Below are 23,614 nucleotides of genomic sequence, written 5' to 3'. Positions count from 1 at the left end.
CAGCTGTGTACATTCTATACTTCGGTTTCAGATAATCAAAAAGCAACCTGTTCTATTTCTCACTGCCCTCCATCAAGAGTTACTTGGAAGGAATGATACAGTTGTTATCTTCCTACGTTATGTTCTGACAAAGTAAATTTGAAAATAAAATTACAAACTTGATTGCTACAAACTTGATTGCTAAATGTACTCAGAGTTAGTCAACTGAGATAGCAGTACGAGGGAGAGCATTTTTAAACACTCATTAACTGGAAGGAGTTATTGTCCTTACTCCTCGCAACTTACTCTTAAGACAATTTTATGTTTACTGTTTGTACAGTACCTCCTTGTGTAAGTAGTACTTTTTTCCTCCTGCTAAACAGTGAAGTAGAGCAGGAGCTCATGGGCTTTTTGGCCCATTCTTGTGAAGACCTTAAATTGGTAGTTGTGTATGCTTTTATATTTGAAGTACTGAATATCAGTTGAAGGGTGAGATGATATGTTTTAATTATGACTGCTAAGTTTTATCACCCTTGCTGAGTATTTTGTTCTTTGTAACAGTGTGAAGTGTCTGATGGAGTTCATATTGTACTTGGATCTGAATGCTTCATAAACTTAGTGTTTAAAGAGGACCAGAAATGTGAGACCGTTGGTGTCCAGTCCTTGTTTGTTTTTTTATAAGCAGCTTAAAGGGTTTAAAAGTCAGTCTTAGCATATAGCACAGTTGTGCTCCTGACAGCTGGATGAGCTGTCAGGTTGTGCTGTTCACAATAATGGAAATGCTCTGCACTCTTCAGATGGGAGCTGCTCCTCGGTCTTTACTAGACAGGGAACTTAATTTTTAATTTTACTTATTTGAAATTAGTTACATGTAGCCATTGGCTCCTTATGGATAGCAGAACTTTAGACAGCATATGCCTGAGGAAAGCTTATTGAAATGTGAAATTAATGGATGACTTAAGATTGTCTGTGAACAAAAGCAAAAACACGAAGCTGCTTGTGTGTTGACACTTTCATGTGCTGCTCCCCCCCCCACCACCACCATGAATCACCCTTTGTTTGAAAAGGCAGTTCTTACATCTTACTGCTCTTGCAAGTGCTTGGAATTGCTGAGACTATGGACTCAAGTGCTAGAAACTGGTTTCTGAGACTTCATACTTTTTAGCTTTAAAACCTGTAGCATTAGGCCCAACAATTTATTTTAGATTAACTTGAAATAATTATCCTGCTAAATCAAATAGATCTCATTTCACCAGTGGTCAAACTGGAGTGTGGAGGTATGTCATATTTATACATTTTTAAAGCTAATGAGACTAAAGGCAAATGTTCTTAATTCTAACGAGTTACTTGGATCTGTTTTCCTGGAGTATCACTTCATCTTTGCTGGTCATTTGATCAGTTGTCCTTCCTTAAAAGGCAACAGTGAGGATGCCACCACAGAAGAGTTCTGGGTTGGTACACCCTTTGATGAGCTCTCAGCCTGTTGTGTTGATAGCACGCAGCTTGTGTAATTTCCATGTGACAAAAATAGAAGCACCAAGATGTATGTTCTGCTACCTTAAAATTGATACAGTATAGGGGTTATGGTGAAATAATTAATAGTATATTGAAAGTTTGCTTTTTGCTTTTGTTTTTCAAGACAGGGTTTCTCTGTATAGTTCTGGCTGTCCTGGAACTTGCTCTGTAGACTATGCTGGCCTTGAAATCAGAGATCTGCCTGCCTCTGCCTCCCGAGTGCTGGGATTAAAGGTGTGTGCCACTACTGCCCAGTTATTTAATGATAAAAATAAGTGTACTTTATGGTAGATTTTCATGAATACTTCTTTGCTGTATAAATGCATCTTAACTTATTGATACCTCAGTCTCCTGAGAAAAGACATTTTTGTAAATAACTTGCCATATCCTAGGGGAAGGACCCTGTCTCTTGAAGTTGTCTAGAGAGTTACTGGATGTTACATAGTGAATCAATTTCAAATTTCTTAAGATTTTAGAGAAAAAAAAGGTTTTAGAGACTTGACAGGGTAGTAAATGCACTCTTTAGTAAAATTTCCATTCTATGAAATGTATATCTTTATTTGTTCACTTACAACTAAGTTTCTGTGTATTTGACACTTTTCTTTCATGTCATAGAAACAGCATTTTATAAAGTTAGCAGGTTATATGAACTAATACCCCTCCAAAGCCCCCACAAATCCCCAAATTTCCCAGTCAAATAGGCAGTTATAAGTCTTATTTCTTGAGATTTAAGTAATTTCAGAGTTAAAGTGAGAGATGGCATGCTTTTTTAGCAGTTCATTAACCGCATTAAGGAAAATACTGGTACCTTAAGAGAACTATTGCATTAAGTTCTACAGATGCATGAAACTTTCAAAGTTGATTTAAAATAATAATGTATTATTAATAATATAAATTTGTTTATACTTGCAATTCAATGCCCTGGTAGGTAAGGAATTGATCACTGACATCTTTAGGGCCAGGTTTCCTGTTATTGTTAATGTCATTTTTAAGGGAGCTGAACCTATTGCCTTAAATTTAAGCCTGCTGCATCTAGATGCTGTTCTCCTCCAGACTGGCTGTAACCTGTGACTGCACAGTCATCATGAATACCTGCTTTTACTGTGAATGCAATTAAAAGAGTTAAGCCCATCAAGCATTGACTTAACTAGGTAAATGTAAACTGATTTCAAGTTTGTCTTCAGTCATGTCTACTCAATAGCTTAAAGTTTAGAAACAAAGTACATTAATATGGATGGAAGCATTGTTTTGTGTTCTGTAACAATTATTTTTCTTCCTATTAGGAACTAAAGATGAACATTGAAAGTGTTTGTCTTCATATTTCTGGGCAATCACGCTTTTGAACTTTTGGTGAAACCTGTGACAAAGTTATGCAGAATAAATGGCATAATGTTTATTGGTAACCTAATGCATAGTAACTAAGTAACTAAGCTACTAGTAATACAAATCAGCTGTTATAGTGAGTGTTAAGGCACCATTTGAACAGAAGTAGATACTAGATTTTTAAATAAAAAGATTTACTTTTGGGTGTGTGTGTGTGCACATCATGTGCACACACGCTTATGTTAGGCAATAGCTCGCACAGATAGCAAAACAAAGATGCTGTGTAAGAATTGAGTTCCTCTGCCGGAATGTGGGCTTTAATGCTGCCCAGAGCTGGAAGTGCTGTTGACATACTTTTTAGCAGTCAGCTTCTTTAGCTTCCACCAAGAAGAACTGGTTGGCACAGTGTTCCATCCTTTCCTGGGGCAGCCTAGATCCAAGGCCTGGTTGATATGGGTGTAAAGGCTCAACTGCACTTCTGCCAATCTGGTAGGACCAGAAATCTTTGCAGGTTGCTTGAACCTTCACTGGCACTACATCTTACTTAAGCTTCCCACTTCTTAGCCTAGCTACCTAAGAATATTTCCTAATCAGTTTCCAGAATGCTGATCTCCATCTCAGATCTTGTTTCCCAAGGAAGCGCTGGGAACACAGTACGCCTAGGATGGTCAGAGTTGATCAGAGGCAAAGGTTTTAATAGATAGCTTTAATAGTAGACAGTTTGGTGTTTTTTCAATAAGGAATGATAAGAGATGGGAGAACTGTGCCAAGAAATTCAGAGCCACTGCAGTTTAGGCTTAAAGGATGGGCAGTGAAAGGGCCCAGCCCTATGAAAATTTTATCTTACAGATAAGTGTTAATTGAATTAAAATCTAAGTTATTTAAATATTTTAAACTTCTGTTTTCTTATCTAGAAAGCAGGAATAATAAGTTATTTTATGTGTTTGTGGTGATAGTTAAATAGCAGTTGCTGTGATGTGGTCATCGTCATTGTTACTGCTTAGTTCTGGTTCATTTAATGCTCAACCACACAGAGGAACCAAAGACAGCTTGTAAATGACACCAACCTGCCCATTTCATTAGTTGTGGCTAACACAAGGACAGACCCCAAGGGAATGCTCTGTTATCTTTGACTTTCAGTGCTCTGAATGATAATGTCCACACCTGCTAAGAGATCTTATACATGGGAATGAGGCTCTGGGAGGGAGGCCTGCTTCTAAGTTGAAGAGCTAGTTTTCTGTTGCTGTCTTGAGCAAGAGCAGGGCTTGGTAGAGTCTGAACAGTGTCTTGAAAGTGTAGTGAGTGATCAGAGATACACCTTAAATTCTCAGCAAATCTAGGGGGTGGCCAGAGGGGATTATGATCTTTGTTCATAATTAGAGACTGAGGAAACCATGAAAGCTTGGGTCAAGAGAGCAGAAAGTAGTTAGGACTGAAGGTGAAGGGCTGGCTGACTTCCACAAAGTATTATCCTATGCTTCTCAGCCTTCTGGGAGGATGGACTCACATCCACAGAGGACAGGCCATGAAACTACATCAGATACCCAAAGCTGTCTAGTATACTAAACAGCTACCACTTGGGAGTTTGGATTCTGTGTGTGTCATAGTTGCCATTTAAAGTTTTAACTCTTCATCTTGCTTTCAAGTGAGTAAAAGGTTCTAGCAAGTTTTTTCCATGTATAGCTCATGACTTCTTCCCAGCACATCAGCCTGAGTCACTGGAGGAATGAGTAGTCTCGCTTGAAGTGCACTTCGATTTGGGATACATTCATCACTCTAGGGTGAGTTCTGGGCTTATGTCTGGGACAGTAAATGGGACTAGGAGTCACAAAAGCTTTTGACATACCACCCATTTCTTACACAGGACCTAAGGGCCTGGTGGCCATTGCCTTCATGTGATGTGTGTGAAAGGTAATGGGACTGAGGAGTCACAAAAGCTTTTGACATACCACCCATTTCTTACACAGGACCTAAGGGCCTGGTGGCCATTAGCCTTCATGTGATGTGTGTGAAAGGTACTGTTCTACATCAGCTTGAATTCTAAACCACAGGAGGTGGAGCATTTGGTAGCATAAGACACAGGGATTCTGTCCTTGTTTTCTGTTCCAGAGAACTTCAGAACTAGAGTTTCTGTCATTCTGCATAGGAGGTGAGCCAGAGAGATAATATAACTGTCCCAATGACCTTGTACCTGTTCTCTCCCCCATGATCTTTAAACAAATTACACCTCCAGGATACTTAATACTTGCCATTTGTTTCAATGGGAACTTCAAGGGTATCTTTTTTACAGTTACAAATCCAATTTACAATGAAAGTTTACTGATACAAGTCAAAATTGGTGCATACAGCAACTAAACATGAGAGGTCAGTGAACAGATCTTTTTTTTTTTTGGGGGGGGTGGCGGGGAAGGCGGGCGGCTCACTATGTAGCCCTGTAGCCCTGGCTGTCTAGACTCACTCAAGGTCTTTAAAACCGGCAATCTCAGCTTTGTGTCATTTCTTGGGTGGGAGTGATTGCTAACAAACTTCTTTGCCTCCACTACCTGTCTGGGTTTCTGTGGTATGGATCTAGGTAAAATACAAAAAGGTAAAATTAAGGGGGAAGGGAGGAATGGCAATAACCCTAAAAGGAAGAACCAATCAAATTTAACTTGGGATATATAAAAATGTATCTATAGCTACTTGTGACATATTACTTATAACAGTTGACTCAAAAAGTTACAAATTCTTTTTCATAATTTGAAGTCAATAGTATGCCTATAATAATGTCCCCAGATCTTACTGTGTACTGATACCATTTCCTTTGTGAAAGCGATGAATGCAGTTCCAGCAGATCCTTCAGGGAGTGTGTGAGAGGGCATGTTCCATGATTGTCCACTGTGCACCGATGAAAGCCTGCAAGCTCCTGGGCCTGGACTTGTAGTTTGAGATCATGATTTATTTGATCTGGCTCTTGGACAATCCTGGTTTATTTTTGCAGATACTATTCAGGAGGAGCTATTGGATCATTTTTTAAAAAAAGATTTTCTTTGTGTATGAATGTTTTGCCTACATGTATGTATACCATGTACATGTCTGTTGCCCTAGGAGGTTCTGGGTGCCCGTGTGGGAAATGGGGAACAGAGCCTGGGGCCTGTGCAAAAACAAGTGCTCTTGTACCAGGTGTGGTGGTGCATGTTTTTAATCCCAGCACTGGGAGGGAGGAGAGGGAGCAGCAGAGGCAGGTAGATCTCTCTGAATTCTAGGCCAGCCTGGTCTACATAATGAGTTCCATGACAGCAGGGCTATGAGAGACCCTGTCTCAAAAACAACAATGGAAAAAACAAGTGCTCTCAACTACTGGACCATCTTTTGAGCCCTATATTTGTCACCTTTAAAAGTTCGACTGAGGACACAATATAGTCAAGTCTTTAATTAAGAGCACAAAATGAATAGTTTTTTACACTTTGTAAGCAACCCCTCCCACCTTCCCCTAACCAAAATATCAAAGTACCAGTTTGCAAGTACTTAGCAAGCCACTAAGTAGCACTCCTGCATGACTTCTGCATCAGCCCTTGCCTCCAGGTACCTCCCCTGTTTGAGTTCCTGTCCTCCTTCAGTGATGAACAGTGATGTGGAAGTGTAAGTCAAATAAACTTTCCTCCCCAAGTTACTGTGCTCACATTGTTTTGTCACAGCAGTATAAATCCTAAGACACTTAGCATGCTGTCAGCAGACCATCAGTTGACATGGTCACCCCACACATTCAACCTGGGATCTGTTGTCTGACAGAAAGAATTGCCATTTTTTTTAATTGAAGAGCTTCAGAGATTCTAGATAATATTGCTCGACCTAGATTGAGTTACAGATACTCTTTATGCAGCTCTCTCCCCCAAGTTGAATGCCTACTGCTTATTTATGAAAATTAAATCTTTCATTTTACATTTAATCTACCTACACTTCTTTGTTATTAAAGAAGTTGGAACTTCTTCAGCACAGCAAATGAGTGGTGATATTATTTTTAATTTCCAGTTTATGAGAACAGAATATATACCTTTCTAAACTTAATTTTGAAGTAATTTTCAATTGATGGAAAATTTGCAAAATAAAAGGTTTAATTATTTTATGTCATTTGAATAGGTTTTTTTTCCGTCTTGATACTTACCCATCATTCTTTGAGCAGTTACTTTCTAATACAATAAGATGCTGTGGGTTCAGGAGTAGGTAGCCCAAGTAGCTGCACAAGAAACTGCATCAGCATGTTCTCACTTGAGAATACAAGAGTCCTTAAGCTGTGGCCATTGCTGGTGTTCGACAGTTGGTATGCAGTACTGAATTGGCTGTTATGACCTCTCAAGGCTTTGATCAGCAGGTTAGTGTCTTAATGCTTGAAGACTGCCAATGCCTTCAGTCATCTATATTATGTGTCAATTTGTCCACCAACACAGTGTCCTGGAAGAGGGGAGAACAAAACTAGAACCTTACAAGACCAGACAGCAGCAAACTGCTTTCCAGATGCCACGGACATGCCAGGCCTTCAGGCAGAAAAGTAATAGTAAGCCTTGCTGACTATTTTTATTAAGCAAGACTGAGGTGACTAGGGACAGGCTGAGGGCAGGGATTCGATAGTTTGTCTGTTCCCTTCAGTGTTCCTCATGGAACAAAGTCAGATGAGTAAGCAGAAAGAAAACAAATGATCAATAAGCTTATACTTAATCAGCTGCATGGAATGCTTTCACATTTACTACTACATTAAGTCTTCATAAGTCACCCAGTGGTAAATGACCTTATTACCACTAGATAAGGAGAAGGAGACGAGAGTGACACTTGTATGATTACCCAGATAGCAAGTGTCATAGAAGTTCTCAGACTCTGACTTAAATTCAGTGTTTGTGCAATAAAACATTGTGTCGGGCAACAGTTTCTATTAGGAGTTTCTTTTCCTTCCCAGGAGGACGTTATTGAAGAAAATAGACACTGCCATGCATGAAAGTGTCAAGCCAGCAGACCTACTTACATTTTTTGCCTAAGTAACAACAAGGTCATTTACTTAGGAGTGTTGTCTTTGCTTCTGAATTGCATTATTTGCTCATACAGAAATGTATTGTTTTAACAGCATTTGTTCCAGTTGGTAGCCACACAACTGTGTGGCTTTATATTAATGGATGCCTCCTCACCACTATAAAAGCCACAGCAAGAGAGAAGGCATTTGCTTTTATTCATCTGCTCCTGCTCTTTGCACAATGCCTGGTATGAAAGAATTCGTTGAAAGAGTAACTAGTGATAAGAGGACACGAGAAGAAAACTGGCCAAATTTTGTTTCAGAATGGGACTTAGAGAAAAACCCAAATCAAACAAACCTTGGGTTTTGGTTCTTTTGTTCACCAGTCCCCTTCCCCCTCATTTCCCTTCTTTCGGTAGAACTTACTCTCCTCTCCCGTCCTCCTCCATTTCCTGTCTCCTTTCAGTAGAACTTACTCTCCTTCCCATCCTCATTTCCCTTGCTTTCTTACCCTTCCTTCCTCACTTTTACTCCAGTGAGAACTCTTTCTTAATGAACAAAGGTTATGAAGCATTACATTAACAAGGAAAATGCAGATCAGCTTTTTGGAAGGGGCTTCAGAAGTTCTGAGATGCTTCACTAGAGTCTGAATTAAAGCACCTGTTCCCTTAGGACTACTAGTTTTGTAATGAATTTCTTTTTTATCTTAAAAATCATAGTTTTATTTAGTTATGAAACTAAATAGAAAATTTCAAAATTATATAAAATAATGTTCATGTTTATGTAGTCTATCCAGTTTTAATAATTAATAGTGTTTGTCAAACTGGTTTCATTTTTCTCCCTCAGTTTTTATTAAAGCACATGCCAACCCATGTCATAGTCAAGTAACTCATGTAAGAATTTTAGAAAACAATCTTGTGCTACCATAACTCAAAAATAATTTCTGCCCATGCTTAAATATCTGTCATTTAAAATTATCCTAAAATTGTTTTGTTTAGGATCAAACATACTTTACACTACATCATTTCCCCAAGTCTTTTTAGTCCATAACAATTTTTTCTCCTTCTACCTTTTAAATTGGCATTTGTTGTATAAACTGGATCATTTATCTCATACATTATCCTGTCTTCTAGGTTTGGCTTATTGTCTCCTTGCCAAGTTGTTCTTTTCATTTAAAAAAAAAAAAAAGACTCACAGTAGTACATGTTTTAGAATTTCAGTGTAACATTTCAACCCATGTGTGCAGTGCATGTAGATTAGATTAGGATAATTAATATACTCATCATCACAGTCTTCCATGAGACCCTTGAGTTTATATGTTGCAAGCAAACCTGCACTCTGCTTGTCCTATCTTCTCAAAGATGGTTGTATAGTGAACAGTTTTGGAAGACAAAGACAGTGTCTCTTATCTGGGTAGAGGGCAGACAAGCTTACCCATATAACATCAGAATTCCATAATTTTAGTGTTCTTTTCCTCAAATACAACTCACTATGTGCCTCTTTATGTTGCTCTGCTGGAACTAGAGCTCAGGGAATCAGCATAATGACAGTTCTCTGACTATTGCTGTTGCTATGGACAACAGTCTACCTTTGTTCTCTGTATTAGTCTGGGTCTTCAGAAAACAAACCAGTAGAGTGCGTATATATCAACCATATCTTTTACTTATTTGCCTATTCCTGTCTCTCAGTGTATAATTGACTTTATAGTCAAAATTCTGTGTTTAAGAGTTACCAGAAACACTGGAGAGACGATTCAGCAGCCAGGAGCTCATGCTACTTTTGTAGAGGACCTGAGGTTCGTTCCCAGTACCCATAGTAGATGGTTCACAATCATCTGTAATTCTAGTTCTATGGGATCTGATGCCATCTTCCATACTCCACGTGTACCTGTATTTAATATGCACATAACCTCTCCACATATCCTCACATATATGCATCATTAAAATAATACAAATCTTTTAAAAGACTTACTTTAAGTCAAGTGCGGTGGTACCTGTGATCTTAGCACATGGGAAGTGGAAGGTTTGAGATTTCAAGGCTTATCCCTGCTATATAGTGAGTCTAAGGCCATCCTGTATTACATGGCTCCCTGCTTAAAGAAAAAGAAAAAAAAAGGTCCATAAATGTTTTCTCTGGTTGTTTCCACTTTGATAATTGAGCTCTTTATATGTAATAACAACTGACTTGTAAAAATAAAATTTATCTTCTCGAGTAATTTTGGGTTTCCCCTAAGAAAACAGTAGAAAATACAGAGTTCCTGGCAACAAGAGATGGCCAGTTGAGACTCCATATCCCCTATTATTAGGAGTTGTGATATTTTGTGATCTAATAAAAAAGCTTGCCAGAAAATCAGAGTGCAGAGCTAGCCACTAGTTAACTATAGAGGCCAGGCAATGGTGGCATACACCTTTAATCCCAGCATTGAGGATCTCATACCTCAGGACCTCTTGCCTTTGATCTCAGTGCTTGGGAGGCACATGCCTTTAGTCTCAGCATTAGGGAGGTGGAGACAGGAAGTGATATGGCTTGGCAGAGAGAGAAATACAAGGCAGGAGGAGACAGGAGCTCAGCCCCCTTTCAGGCTGAGGAGTTGGCAAGGTAAGAGGTAGTTGTGGCTTGCTCCTTTGTCACTCTGATCTTTCAACATTTACCCTGAAATTTGACTCTGGGTTTTTATTAAGACCAACAAGGAGTCCTCATTAGGATCACTTTCATAGATTCTAGGCATTTTCCTCTGCACTAGGTTTCCATACTACCCCCCAAATCCCACCAATTCCAGCTGTGTCTACCTGCACTGTCTCACTCCTCATCCCCATTCTGATGCTCACCTCCTGTCCCCACCCACTCCCAGTTGGCCTGTAAAGTCTTTTTTTTTTCCCCGAGACAGGGTTTCTCTGTGTAGCTTTGTGCCTTTCCTGGAACTCGCTTTGGAGACCAGGCTGGCCTAGAACTCACAGAGATCCGCCTGCCTCTGCCTCCCAAGTGCTGGGATTAAAGGCGTGTGCCACCACTGCCTGGCAAAGTCTTTTCTATTTCCCCCTCCCAGGGAGATCTATGTGTCTCCCCTAAACCCCTCATCTTTACCTAACTTCTATAGGTCTATGGATGGTAGCTTGGTTATTATTTAGTTAATGGCTAATTTTTACTTAGGAGTGAATACATACATTCATGATGTCATTTTTTTAACAGCTGAGTAATACTCCATTGTGTAAAAGTACCACATTTTGTTTATCCATTCTTCTGTTGAGGAACATCTAGATTGTTTCCAGTTTATGGCAATTATGAATTGCCACTATGAAATTATGAAAGCCACTATGAACATAGTTGAGCAAGTGTCTTTGTGGTAAGATGGAGTGTCCTTTGACTATATGTCCAAGAGTGGTATACCTGTGTCTTGAGGTAGATTGATTTTTGATTTTCTGAGGCACTGCCATATTGATTTTCCTAGTGGCTGTACAAGTTTGCACTCTCTCCAGCAATGGGGGAGTGTTCCCCTTGTTCCACATCCTTGCCATCATGAGCTGTCACTCTGTTACTGATCTTAGCCATTCTGACAGGTACAAGATGAAATCTCTAATCTTGATTTTCATTTTGCTGATGGCTAAGGATGTTGAACATTTCTTTAAATGTTTCTCAGCCATTTTTTTTTATTGAGAATTCTCTGATTAGATCTGTACCCCATTTAAAAAATTAGATTAGTTTTTTTTTCTTCCCCCGAGACAGGTTTCTCTGTGTAGCTTTGCGCCTTTCTTGGAACTCACTCTGTAGCCCAGGTTGTCCTCAAACTCCCAGAGATCCACCTGGTTCTGCCTCCCAAGTGCTGGGATTAAAGGCATGTGCCACCACTGCCCGGCTTGTTTATTTGGTTTTTTGATATCTAGTTTGAGTTTCTTTCTTTTCTTTTCTTTCTTTCTTTTTTTTTTTTTTTGGATCGTCTGTATCATATGTTGAGTTTGTAAAAATCTTTTTCTATTCTGTAGGTTGCTGCTTTGTTTGAATGACTGTGTCCTTTGCCTTAGAGAAGCTTTTCAGTTTCATGAAGTTCCATTTATTAATTGTTGATCTTAGTGCCTGTGCTATTGGTGTCCTGTTCAGAAATGTATATTCTGTGCTAAGGCATTCAAGGCTATTCCCCACTTTCTCTTCTGTCAGGTTCAGTGTATCTGGTTTTATTTTGAAGTGTTTGATCCACTTGGACTTGAATTTTGTGCAGGGTGATAGTTATGGATCTGTTTGGATTCTTCTACATACAGCTATCCAGTTTGACCAGCACCATTTGTTGAAGATGCTGTCTTTTTTCCAGTATATGTTTCTGGCTTTATCAAAAATCAGGTGTTCATATGTGTGTGGATTTATGCCTGGGTCTTCAATTTGACTCTATTGATCAACATGTCTGTTTTTATGTCAATACCATGCAGTTTTTATTACTGCAGCTCAGTATTACAACTTGAATCATCAGAGAGGCTTCTTCTGGCAACAGATGGGAACAGATGTAGAGACCCACAGCCAGACATTATGCAGAGATAGAATAAAAATGGGAGGTCTCCATCAAATTCCTCCCCTCAGAGCTCAGGAAATCCAGTGGAGATTGTAAGAGCCAGAGGAAATGGAGGACACCAGAAATTAGCCCTTTGAATCAGCTAAGCAAGGTGCATATGTGCTCATAGAGACTGAAGCAGCAAGCACAGGAGGTCCTCTGTGTACATATGACAGCTTTTAGCTCAGTGATTTGATGGGACTCCTGACGATGAGAACGAGTGGGTCTCTTGACTCCTGTGCCTGCTCTTGGGACTTTTTCTCTAGTTGGGTTGTTTTTTCTCTAGTTGGGTTGCCATGTCCCACTTTGATATGACAGATTTTGCTTCATCTTCTAATGAAAGACAGAAAAGGAGTGGATCCAGAGGGAGGGGGAGGTGGGAAGGATCTGGGAGGAGTAGAGAGAGGGGAAATGATAATAAGGATATATTATATGAGAAAATATTTTCAATAAAAGGAAAAAAAACAAAAAGAAAATATAGAGTTCCCATGTATGCTCTGTCCCCACACATGCACACAGTACTATTAACATCTGTACCATTAAAACAATTGTCACCCAGATCTTAAATTGATATTAGGGTTCAATTTGAGTTGTATAAATTCTACAGGCTTGACAAATGTATAATAAATATGTATAAAGAATAATTTTATGGTCCTAAACAATCTTTGTGCTCCATCCCTTGGCAACTAGCTTTTTTTCATTGTTTTTGAAGATTTACCTTTCCCAGGAGCTTATATAATTGTAACTGAATAGCATATAACCTTTTCAGGTAGGCCTCTTTAACTTAATAATATGCATTGAACTGTGACTAAGTATGAATTATTAGTTCATTTCTTTTTAATGCTTAATATTTCCATTGTCTAGATATACTAGTTTGTTTATCCATTCAAGTGACTGAAGAACATTTTGTTTGCTTTCAAGTTTTGACAATTATTAGTAAGGCTTTTATGATAATCTGTATGAAGGCTTTTGTGTTTACATAGTTTTCACTTCATTTGGTTACGCCCCAAGGAATATGATTATTTACAAAGAGTATATCTAGTTTGAGAGACACGAAAAGACAAAACTGTCCTGACTGTCCTATTTTCCTTAACATCAACAGTGAGAGTATTCAACTGCTTTACATTCTTAAAAAATTTGGTGTTTTCAAATTTAACCTTTGTAACAGGTATGAAGTGGTACCTAGTTGCTTCTGTTAGGGATTTTCTCACAGCAGTGAGAGAAGTAACTAATACACACTTCTAGTCCCTTTGCAGGTTCCGAGGATCATTATACATCCACAAGTGACAAACAGTAACTTTAAATTTCTGATACAACATATTAAGTTGTAATAGGTTTTATTTTTCATGCTTTGCTTCACAACATATATTTAAATTTTTCTTGTCTTTTATGATGGAGTGTTCAATTATTGTTCTTTAAACATAAAGCTAAACAGAAAATAGGGATGACTAAGACATGTCATCTCATATTTACATCCTCCATTAGATCCCCTACTTCACTGGCCACCAGCTAGGCTACCAAGGGCTAGGTTTTGAGGTGATCTAAGAAATCACAATTGAACTGTCAAGAGTAGGAGAGTGCATCAAGGTTGAAGCAGGGCTATCCTGCCTGTCTCTATTCTTATTTGCCTGGTCTTGAGTCCTGGACCCTGGATTGAAGATTTGTGATTGAGGATCAGTCAGCTTTTGGCCAAGTGGAAATGAAACCACATCATTCTTGTTGCCTCACCACTGCCCCTGCCTGCTTTCTCACGACCAGGTACTTTTATTTGAGGAGGTCTGCTCAGGGTCTCGTGTGAATATGTCATAGCAAGGGTTTCTCCAATCTTACCTGCTAGACTGAAACACTGGTAGAGACACTCACTTTAAATTTCAAATATTTCTGATCTTTATTGACTGTATCTGCTGTGTGTTCCTATCCCAAGCTTTGACATTTCATGTCTTTCCACTGATGTCATTTTGTTTAGCATAATCATACCCTTCGGTGCATGATGTTTCTCATAGGCCAATCTTTATTGACTTGTTTTCAGGTGTCAAAAACCCCTTTAGCTAATCTATCTCTGCTACTGTTTGCAATCAACTCTATTGTAGACTGACTTATCACCATAAAATTAGAGGAGGATAAGACATTTCAGAAACCCAGACATGTGGGCAGATACTTTATTTTCCAAGATTTACATAGAAGATTGTTGCCTACAGGGACAGGAAAAGGTACAGAGTAGCCTAACAGATTCTGCAGAGGAAATAGGAATACTAAAAAGATTAAAAGTGGACCCGAGGGAGGGGGATTAAGTTGTGGGGATGAATTCTGCCTTTAGAACTCCGTGGGCAATGCATCTTGTCCTGACATGTTCATAGCTTACTCCGTTGGGGAAGTACTTTGTAATAACTGGGCATGGCTCAATACTTCTGCCTCTAATTACTCCCCTGGAAATTACATCTTATTTTAAAGGCTTGGTATGCCTTTGATAGCCCATATTTAGGACTATCTCCAAAATATTAATCCAGGAAAGAAGTCATAATTTAGATAATAGAAACTTTGCAAATAATAATGAAATAAGTGGAAGCAACCTAGAGCAAGACAGATCAGAGCAGGATCTGCCTGCCTGCTTTCCAAGAAAAAGCAATGGGAGTATGCCTGTCAGCTGATTCGGACCCAGGGCAGCAAGCAGACCAGAGAGAAACAGGTGAGGCAGCAGAGTTAGAGCAGGAAGTTACTAAAAAGTCTTTGCTGTTTCCAATGTTTTTTTGTGTGACCAATTTTATTTATTTTTTAATTAAGAAATATTCATCATGAAATAGCCAGCAGAGGGCTCTCAGAGGAACTTGAGTGCTCTTACATATTTATGTGGCATCTTTGAGTGTTTAGTTCTTACTAAACTTTTTAAAAAGAAGAAACACAAAACAAAAACAAGCCCCATTCAACTGGTGAAATGATTGCAAAAAACTAAAGCCTCAATATGTGGAACTACCATTGAATTTCACAGAGAACAAGATACTTTGTAGTAGTGGTCAGAGGTGGACACAGGTTATTTCCTGCATCCAGTTCTAGACAGTATTCAGGTTCCTGCTTCTTTTTGAAGTCAGGGGTGGATAGTGATGGTTTGTGTATGTAAATGTGTGACATGTTGGACATACACTTAGTACAAAAGGGAAGTCTTTCCAAATAATTTTTGTTATTACTATTTTAGATTTATGAATAAATATGTGAATGTTTTACCTAGATGTATATATGTGCACTATGTTCATGTAGGTATCTGCAGAGGCCAGAGGAGTGTGTCAGAAGAGGAGTTACAGGTGGTTTTGAACTGTTCAATGTGGATTTGGGAAACTGTAGTATTAAGGCAACTCCATGTAGTTAAAAGGGAGGTTGATTTGGTGGGGTAACTTACAAGTAAAGGGATAGGTTACAGGGTCTGGGAAAGGTGTAGCACAGTCCAGCAGTGTTCTCTGGAGAACTCCGCTCGATCTACCTCCAGCATCCAGGATACAGACCAAGAGAGCCGGCACATCCGGATCTTGGGTCTTAAGGGCTCCTGTCTCAGCCCTGCCTTGTAGGCGTGACAGTTACTGAAGCCTCAATGGGGGTAGTACTTCCAGGTCAAAGCTGGAACAGCTACCCACTACAGGGAACCAAAGCCAGGACCTGTGCAAGAGCAACAAGTGCTTTCAAACTACGAAGCCATCTTTCTCCCTCCTCCCTCTTCAAAGAGTTATGAACACATTTACCAATAAACTGAATCAGTATGAATAAAAATTGGTCACATGTGAGGGCTGTGGGAATCTCTGCCCCTCCCATGTGGGGGGACAGAGGGTGGATGACCAGGTTCTTAGATTCACTTTTGGCAATTTGTGCTCAGCTGTCCCATATTTATCTGAAGTCCGAGCAGCTTTGGGGTATATTTTGTAGGACTTTGTGGCTGGGGACTAATATTTTTGATTGGTCATGGGGATCAACACGGGGCCTTGTGCATCCTAGGCAAGCACATTATCACTGAGCCCAACCTGCAGCCCTAGACCTTTTGAAGCGTTGACTTTTCAGTAAGGGATTGAAAGAACAGAACACTACTAAAGTAACCTTCCTTACTGTGACTTGGATTGGATGCCGGCATCTTTTTCTTCATTTCTGGAACTCCCAAATTTAAAGTTTTTCTCTGATAAATTCTGGAGCAAAATGAAATCATTTCTAGAAGCAATGAGCTTCCAAACCCCTTTAACCTCTCAATTGTTGTCACATTGTGCTTGGATAGAGTCACACCAAGGGTGTGCCTTACAGATGGGTGGCATGTCACCTCTAGTTCCTTGCTGTGCACCTGCTCATGAACACTTGCTTTTATTAAATCTTTGAGACCTTTTTTTTGGGAAACTGTTTGTTGGCTCCGTGTGATGCCACCAAAGTGCTCAATTCTACCTTCTCAAAGTTGGGATGTCCACTGTCATGACAGATTCCTTGTGGGGTAGATTTCACACGAGTGAGGTGTGAAATACTTCTCTTCTTGCCAAATTGAGAGATTGCATACTTGAGCTACTAATAGTGAGTGTGCCTATTACAGGCCCTTCAGTCTATTTTGTCTACACTACTATGATTATGCGAGAGGGTTGTTTTGTCTTTCAGTGCTGGTGTTGTCTATCTTGTTCTTTTATCTCTAGCCATTTGTGTCTTTTGTTTTTAATTAAGAAATTTTTTATTCATTTTTACATAACAACCAGAGATCCTCCTCTCTTCCCTCCTCCCACCCCTCAGCATTCCCCTCCAACCCAACCCCCATTCCCTCCTCTGACAAGGTAAGGCCTCCCATGGGGAGTCAGCAGAACCTGGTACATTCAGTTGAGGCAGGTCCAAGCCCCTCTCCCTGCATCAAGGCTGTGCAAGGTGTCCCACTAGAGGTAGTGGGCTCCAAAAAGCCAGCTTATGCACCAAAGATGGATCCTGATTCTACTGCCAGGGGTCCCCTTAAGCAGATCAAGCTACACAACTGTCTCTCTTATGCAGAGGGCCTCGTCCAGTCCTGTGGAGGCTCCACAGCTGTTGATCTAAAGTTCCTGAGTTCCAACTAGTTTGGTTTGGTTGTCTCTGTAGGTTTCCTCATCATGATCTTGATACCCCTTGCTTATAGAACCCCTCTTCTCTCTCTTTGACTAGACTCCTGGAGCTTGGTCTGGTGCTTGGCTGTGGATTCTATCAGTTACTGAATGAAGGCTCTCTGATGACAGTTAGGGCATTCACCAAACTGATTACTGGGGTAAGCCAGTTCAGGCACCCTTTCCACCAATTGCTAGTTGAGCATGTGTCCTTTCAGTCTAAGCTAGGGTCATCCCTGTGGATTCCTAGGAACTTCCCTAGCACCCGATTTCTCCCTACCCATGATGTCTCCCTCTATCATGGTATCTCTTTCCTTGCTCTCCCACGCTGTTCCTGTTCCAGCTGGACCATTCGGTTCCCTTATGTTCTCACCCCCCATCCCCTACCCTCTATTGCTCCCTCACACACATAGTTTACTCATGGAGATCTCATCTATTTCCCTATGCATCCCTCTTAGGGTCCTCTTTGTTAGCTAGTCTCTCTGGAGCTGTGGGTTGTAATCTGGTTATACTTTGCTTTACATCTAGTATCCACTTATGAGTGAGTACATACCATGTTTGTCTTTCTGAGTCTAGATTATCTCACTCAGGGTGATATTTTCTAGTTCCATATATTTGCCTGCAAATTTCATGATGTCATTGTTTTTTTGCTGCTGAGTAGTACTCCATTGGTATATGTACCACATTTTCTTTATCCATTCTTCAGTTGAGGGGCATCTAGGTTGTTTCCAGGTTCTGGCTATTACAAATAATGCTGCTATGAACATAGTTGAGCATGTGTCCTTGAAGGATGATTGAGCATCCCTTGGGTATATGCCCAAGAGTGGTATAGCTGAGTCTTGAGGTAGATTGATTCCCAATTTTCTGAGAAACCACCATACTGATTTCCACAGTGGTTGTACAAGTTTGCATCCCCACCAACAGTGGAAGAGTGTTCCCCTTGCTCCACATCCTCTCCAACATAATAATACTGTTATAAGTATTTTTGATCTTAGTCATTCTGACAGGTGTAAGAAGGTATCTCAGAGTCGTTTTGATTTGCATCTCCCTGATGACTAAGGATGGTGAGCAATTCCTTAAATGTCTTTCAGCCATTTGAGATTCTTCTGTTGAGAATTCTCTGTTTAGCTCTGTAGCCCATTTTTAAATTGGATTGTTTGGTATTTTGCTGTCTAGTTTCTTGAGTTCTTTATATATTTTGGAGACCAGTCCTCTGTCAGATGTGGGGTTGGTGAAGGTCTTTTCCCATTCTGTAGGCGTCGTTTGGTCTTATTGACTGTGTCCTTTGTCCTACAAAAGCTTCTTAGTTTCAGGAGGTCCCATTTATTAATTGTTGCTCTCAGTGTCTGTGCTACTGGTGTTATATTTAGGAGGTGGTCTCCTGTGCCAATGTGTTCAAGACTACTTCCTACTTTCTCTTCTATCATTTTCAGTGCAACAGGATTTATGTTGAGGTCTTTGATCCACTTGGACTTGAGTTTTGTGCATGGCAATAGATATGGGTCTATTTGCAATCTTTTACATGTTGACATCCAGTTATGCCAGCACCATTTGTTGAAGACATTTTCTTTTTTCCATTGTATAGTTTTGGCGGCTTTGTCAAAAATCAGGTATTCATAGGTGTATGGATTAATGTCAGTGTCTTCAATTTGATTTCATTTGTCCACATGTTGGTTTTTATGCCAATAACAAACTCTGTAGTAGAGCTTGAGGTCAGGGATGGTGATGCCTCCAGTAGTTGCTTTATTGTACAGGATTGTGTAGTCAGAAGGTTTCTCTGGTCCTTCGCAGGCCCCATGGTCCTGCTTTCCTCTGGTCCTGCCTGGCCCCTAAGGTCCCATGGCAGCTTACAAAATAATCATTCAGAGGCTTAACATTAATTACCAATTGTATGACCTAAGGCAGGCTTCTTGCTAGCTAGCTCTTATAACTTAACCCATTTTTATTAATCTATAAATTGTCACATGGCTGTGGCTTACTGGTACTTTCACATCTTGCTTCTCATGGCAGCAGCTGGCATCTCCTCTCTGCCTGTCCTCTCCTTTCCTTGTCTCTGTCTTTTTCTTGGAAGGGTAATGAGAAGAAACAGTCTTTTAAATTGATAACTATAAGAGGCCATCCTTTAGGTAACAAAGTAGGCAAAGGAATTCCAGATTGTAGAGAGCCCATTGGCTAAATTACCTTGTCATTGCTCTTAGGTCTGTTACCATTCTCCATTTACCAGATTTCTTTTTAATAACAAATACAGGAGAATTACAAGGGCTGGTTGATTCTTCAATATGCTGAGCATTTAACTGCTCTTGTACCAGCTTTTCCAAGGCCTGCAGTTTCTCTGTTGTTAAAGGCCATTGCTGAACCCATACAGGATTTTCTGTTAACCATTTTAAAGGTATGGCTGTTGGTGTCTTTGGCAGATCAGCAGCTGTTGTGCCCTGTTCTTGTACAATCTGGATGGCCAGTGACTGCTCTTTATTATACCTCCTAATATTTCACTCAGAAACATGTCTTAGCTTATGGCTTGTTTCTGAGGTTGGAGGAATGTTGTTACATTGTTATAATAGATCATGGCCCCATAAATTCTTAGCTATATTAGCCACATATGGCTTTAATTTTCTTCTCTGTCCTTCTGGCTCTATACATTTGACCCTTCTTGCATTCTGTTTCACTTGAGATAATGTTCACACCTCTAAAAGCTGAACATTTACCTCCTGAAGAGGCCCATTTAGATGCCAAGGTTCTGGTGTAATTGTGATATCCTCACCTATGTCTACAAGATCCTCCATGAGAACGTCATTTATTTGTATTTTTAATTTTTGTTTTTGTTCATTTATAGAAGTTTCCAAAAAAATTTGCTTTATGGTTTCTCCTGAATTTTCTGTTCTCTCTGCTATAGCTGAGTAGTATGTAGTATCATCCTGAGTAGTATCGTTTATTACAATAGGCATTTGATTATTTAATTGCTCTGAGAAGGGTTTTCTTCTGTGATGGTAGGAAAGGACTGAACTGGATTTGCCATGGGGCCTGGGAGAGGCCAGCCCCTCAGGGAGTTTCCCAATGGCAAAGGCAAAGGATTACCTTGTCTGTCCCTTGTTGATCTACATTGGTTAGTCCAACGTTTGCCTTTATCACACCTGCATAATCTAGAAGGGAGAGGCTTTCTGTTGCCATTGTTCCTTGAAGAAACATTGTTTCTGGGAATGCCCTGTTTATAGTCCCTTTTTAGGTGACCTTGTTTGCCACAATTAAAGCATCTGACATTATTCTTCAACCCTCTTGAAATAACCTCTCCTGTCCATGTATCATCATGGACCTAAGATTCAATATTAATTGTATCCCTCATCCAATCCTCCAAGGATGCTGATCTTGCCTTTAATAGCCTAATTACCCTCTTCATGCTGCATTAGTGTTCCCAAAAGCTAAAGATTCAATTATCTGTCTATCTTCTGAATTTTGCATCATTCTATTTACTGCTGAAGACAGCCTTTGTAAGAAATCTGTGAAGGGTTCTTTTGGGTCCTGTATAACTTTCGTAAGTGTCAATTATCTTCTCTGCTTCTTCAATTCTGTCCTACGCATTCATGGCTGCCATGTGGCATAGAATTAGGGTTTGGTTATCACATAAACATTGTATTTGTATATCAGCATAATCACCTTCTCCAAAAAGTTGATCCTAGGAAATGTCCATGCCTCTAGTCCTACATCATTGTTCTATAGTTTTAGCCTCCTCTTTAAACCAGATTCTCCAATCTTTCCAGTCCTGAGGGATAATTCTATTACAAGTTGACCATGAGATTTACAAATGGAGAATGCATACCATATGATACTATAGCTTCTTGAATATCCTCAAATCTAACATTTCCACTGGAGTCCATTTAGCTCATACATACCCTTGAGCATTTGGCAGTTCCTGTAAGGTTACCAGGTAGATTAATGTTTGCTGTCTGGAAACCTTAGGCTGTTTCTCTGTAATCATATAATTCAATGTTGAGATAGGTTCACCTTTACATTCTTCTGTCTGGGTCTGAATTTCTCTCTAAACCATTTTAACAGGATTTTCTAAAACTTTTATCTTGTCACTCAAATTGACCAACCTTTTTAATGCTAAAATATAAATGATCAAACAAATAATACACATAATTGATGTTATGTAAATCCCATCAACATTAATTATCTTTTTATTTAATTGTTCTATTTTCAGACTGCCTAATGTGTTATCAAACAGAGACCAAATTCCCTCAATTGTAAAAATGTTTCCCATTTTTTAATGTGGGGAAAAATTTCTCTTTTAACTAATTCCTCCCTTCAAGATATCTTAACTGACTCATCAAGTCTGTTGACTTTGTAGAAGAGTAGAAGTGTGAGGGAATTTCACAGCAGCTACCTAGTATGGTAGCAGTCTGAGATGGGAATCCAGAGAGACCCCACCACCCACCAGGAGAGAAAAAGCCAAAGAAACTCTAGCCATGTGTAGTTCAGGCCTGAGCCATGCAACTCAGGCCTGAGCTAGAGGCCTGTAAGGCCACAAGCAGCTTTTTAGTGAACTCTTGCCAAAAACATTGGGCCACCAAATGTAAGATGAATTGCTAAATGCTCTTATTAATAAAAAAAAAAACCTGGAGCCAGATATTGGGGTAAAAATCTGAGAGATCAGAGGAATAGGAAAAGCCACAAACTCACCTTACCGATACCTCAGTCTCCAAAGAGCCCTGTTTCCTGTTTACCCATGTCTATGTGCCTGTTTTGCCATCTCATTTCCTCTCTCTGCCCAGCTACATGACTTCCTGTCTGTCTGTATAGACCTCCAGACCTTTATAGTTAACTAATGTTGGAATTAAAGGCGTGTGTCACCATGCCTGGCTCTGTTCCCCGTGTGTGGCCTTGAACTCACAGAGATCCAAATGGATCTCTGCCTCCTGAGTGATAGGATTAAAGGCATGTGCTACCATTGCCTGACCTCTAGTCTACTTTAGTGGTTGGCTTTTTCCTTTGATCCTCAGATAAACTTTATTGGGGTGCACAAAGAAAATACCACCACAGGATTGTTTTAGCTATCCTGTTTTTTTTGTTTTTCCATATGAAGTTGAGTATTTTTCTTTCCAGGTATGTGAAGAATTGTATTGGGATTTTGATGGGGATTGCATTGAATCTGTAGATTGCTTTTGGTAAGATTGCCATTTTTACTATGTAAATCTTACCTATCCATGAGCATGGGAGATATTTCCATTTTCTGATATTTTTTGTAATTTATTTCTTCAGAGACTTGAAGTTCTTGTCATACAGGTCTTTCACTTGCTTAGGTAGAGTTATCCCAATGTATTTTATATTATTTGTGGTTATTGTAAAGGGTAATGTTTCTCTGATTTCTTTCTCAGCCCATTTATCATTTGTATATAGGAGAGCTACTGATTTTTTTGAGTTATTCTTGTATTCTGCCACATTACTGAAGGTGTTTATCAAGTGTAGGAGTTCCCTGGTAAAATTTTTGAAATCACTAATGTATACTATCATATTGTCTGCAAATAGCGAAAGTTTGACTTCTTCCTTTCCAATTTTTTGATCTCCTTTTGTTGTCTTATTGCTGTAGCTAGAACTTGGTGTACTATATTGAAATGATATGGGGAGAGTGGACAGCCTTGTCTTGTTCCTGATTTTAGTGGAATCACTTTGAGTTTCTCTCCATTTACTTTGATGTTGGCTGTTGGCTTGCTATAAATTGCCTTTATTATGTTTAGGTATGTTCCTTGTATTCCTGATCTCTCCAAGACCTTTATCATGAAGGGGTGTTGGATTTTGTTAAAGGCTTTTTCAGCATTTAATGAAATGATCATGTGGTTTTTTTCTTTCAGTTTGTTTATATGGTTTTCATATGTTGAACCATCTTTGCATCTCTGGGATGAAGTCTACTTGGTCATGGTGTATAATTTTTTGATGTGTTCTTGGATTTGGTTTGCCAGTGTTTTATCGAATATTTTTGCATCAATGTTCATAAGAGGGATTGGTCTGTAATTCTTAGTTGCATCTCTGTGTGGTCTGGGAATCAGGGTAACTGTAGCCTCATCGAAAGAGTTTGGTAATGTTCCTTCTGTTTCTATTGTGTGGAGCAATTTGAAGAGTATTGGTATTAGTTCTTCTTTGAAATGCTACTAGAATTTCACTGGAACCATCTGGTCCTGGGCTTTTTGTGTGTGTCTGTGGTGG

General features: G+C 39.5%; 1 protein-coding gene across 1 annotated transcript in view; it reads right to left on the bottom strand.

The window, feature by feature from the left end:
* Positions 1-6,888: 6,888 nt before the first annotated feature.
* Positions 6,889-23,614, bottom strand: part of Ccdc198 (coiled-coil domain containing 198) — a 48,422-nt gene continuing 31,696 nt past the window's right edge. The window contains exons 8-9 of the transcript XR_005092186.1: positions 9,770-9,887; positions 6,889-7,248 (exon numbers count right to left, since the gene is read on the bottom strand). The gene's annotated coding sequence lies outside the window, so the exon portion shown is untranslated. The remainder of the gene's footprint in view (positions 7,249-9,769; positions 9,888-23,614) is intronic.

The sequence above is a fragment of the Peromyscus leucopus genome, chromosome 9, assembly GCF_004664715.2.
Source record: "Peromyscus leucopus breed LL Stock chromosome 9, UCI_PerLeu_2.1, whole genome shotgun sequence".
Taxonomy (NCBI): Eukaryota; Metazoa; Chordata; class Mammalia; order Rodentia; family Cricetidae; genus Peromyscus; species Peromyscus leucopus.
This window is presented reverse-complemented; position numbering and strand designations above follow the sequence as displayed.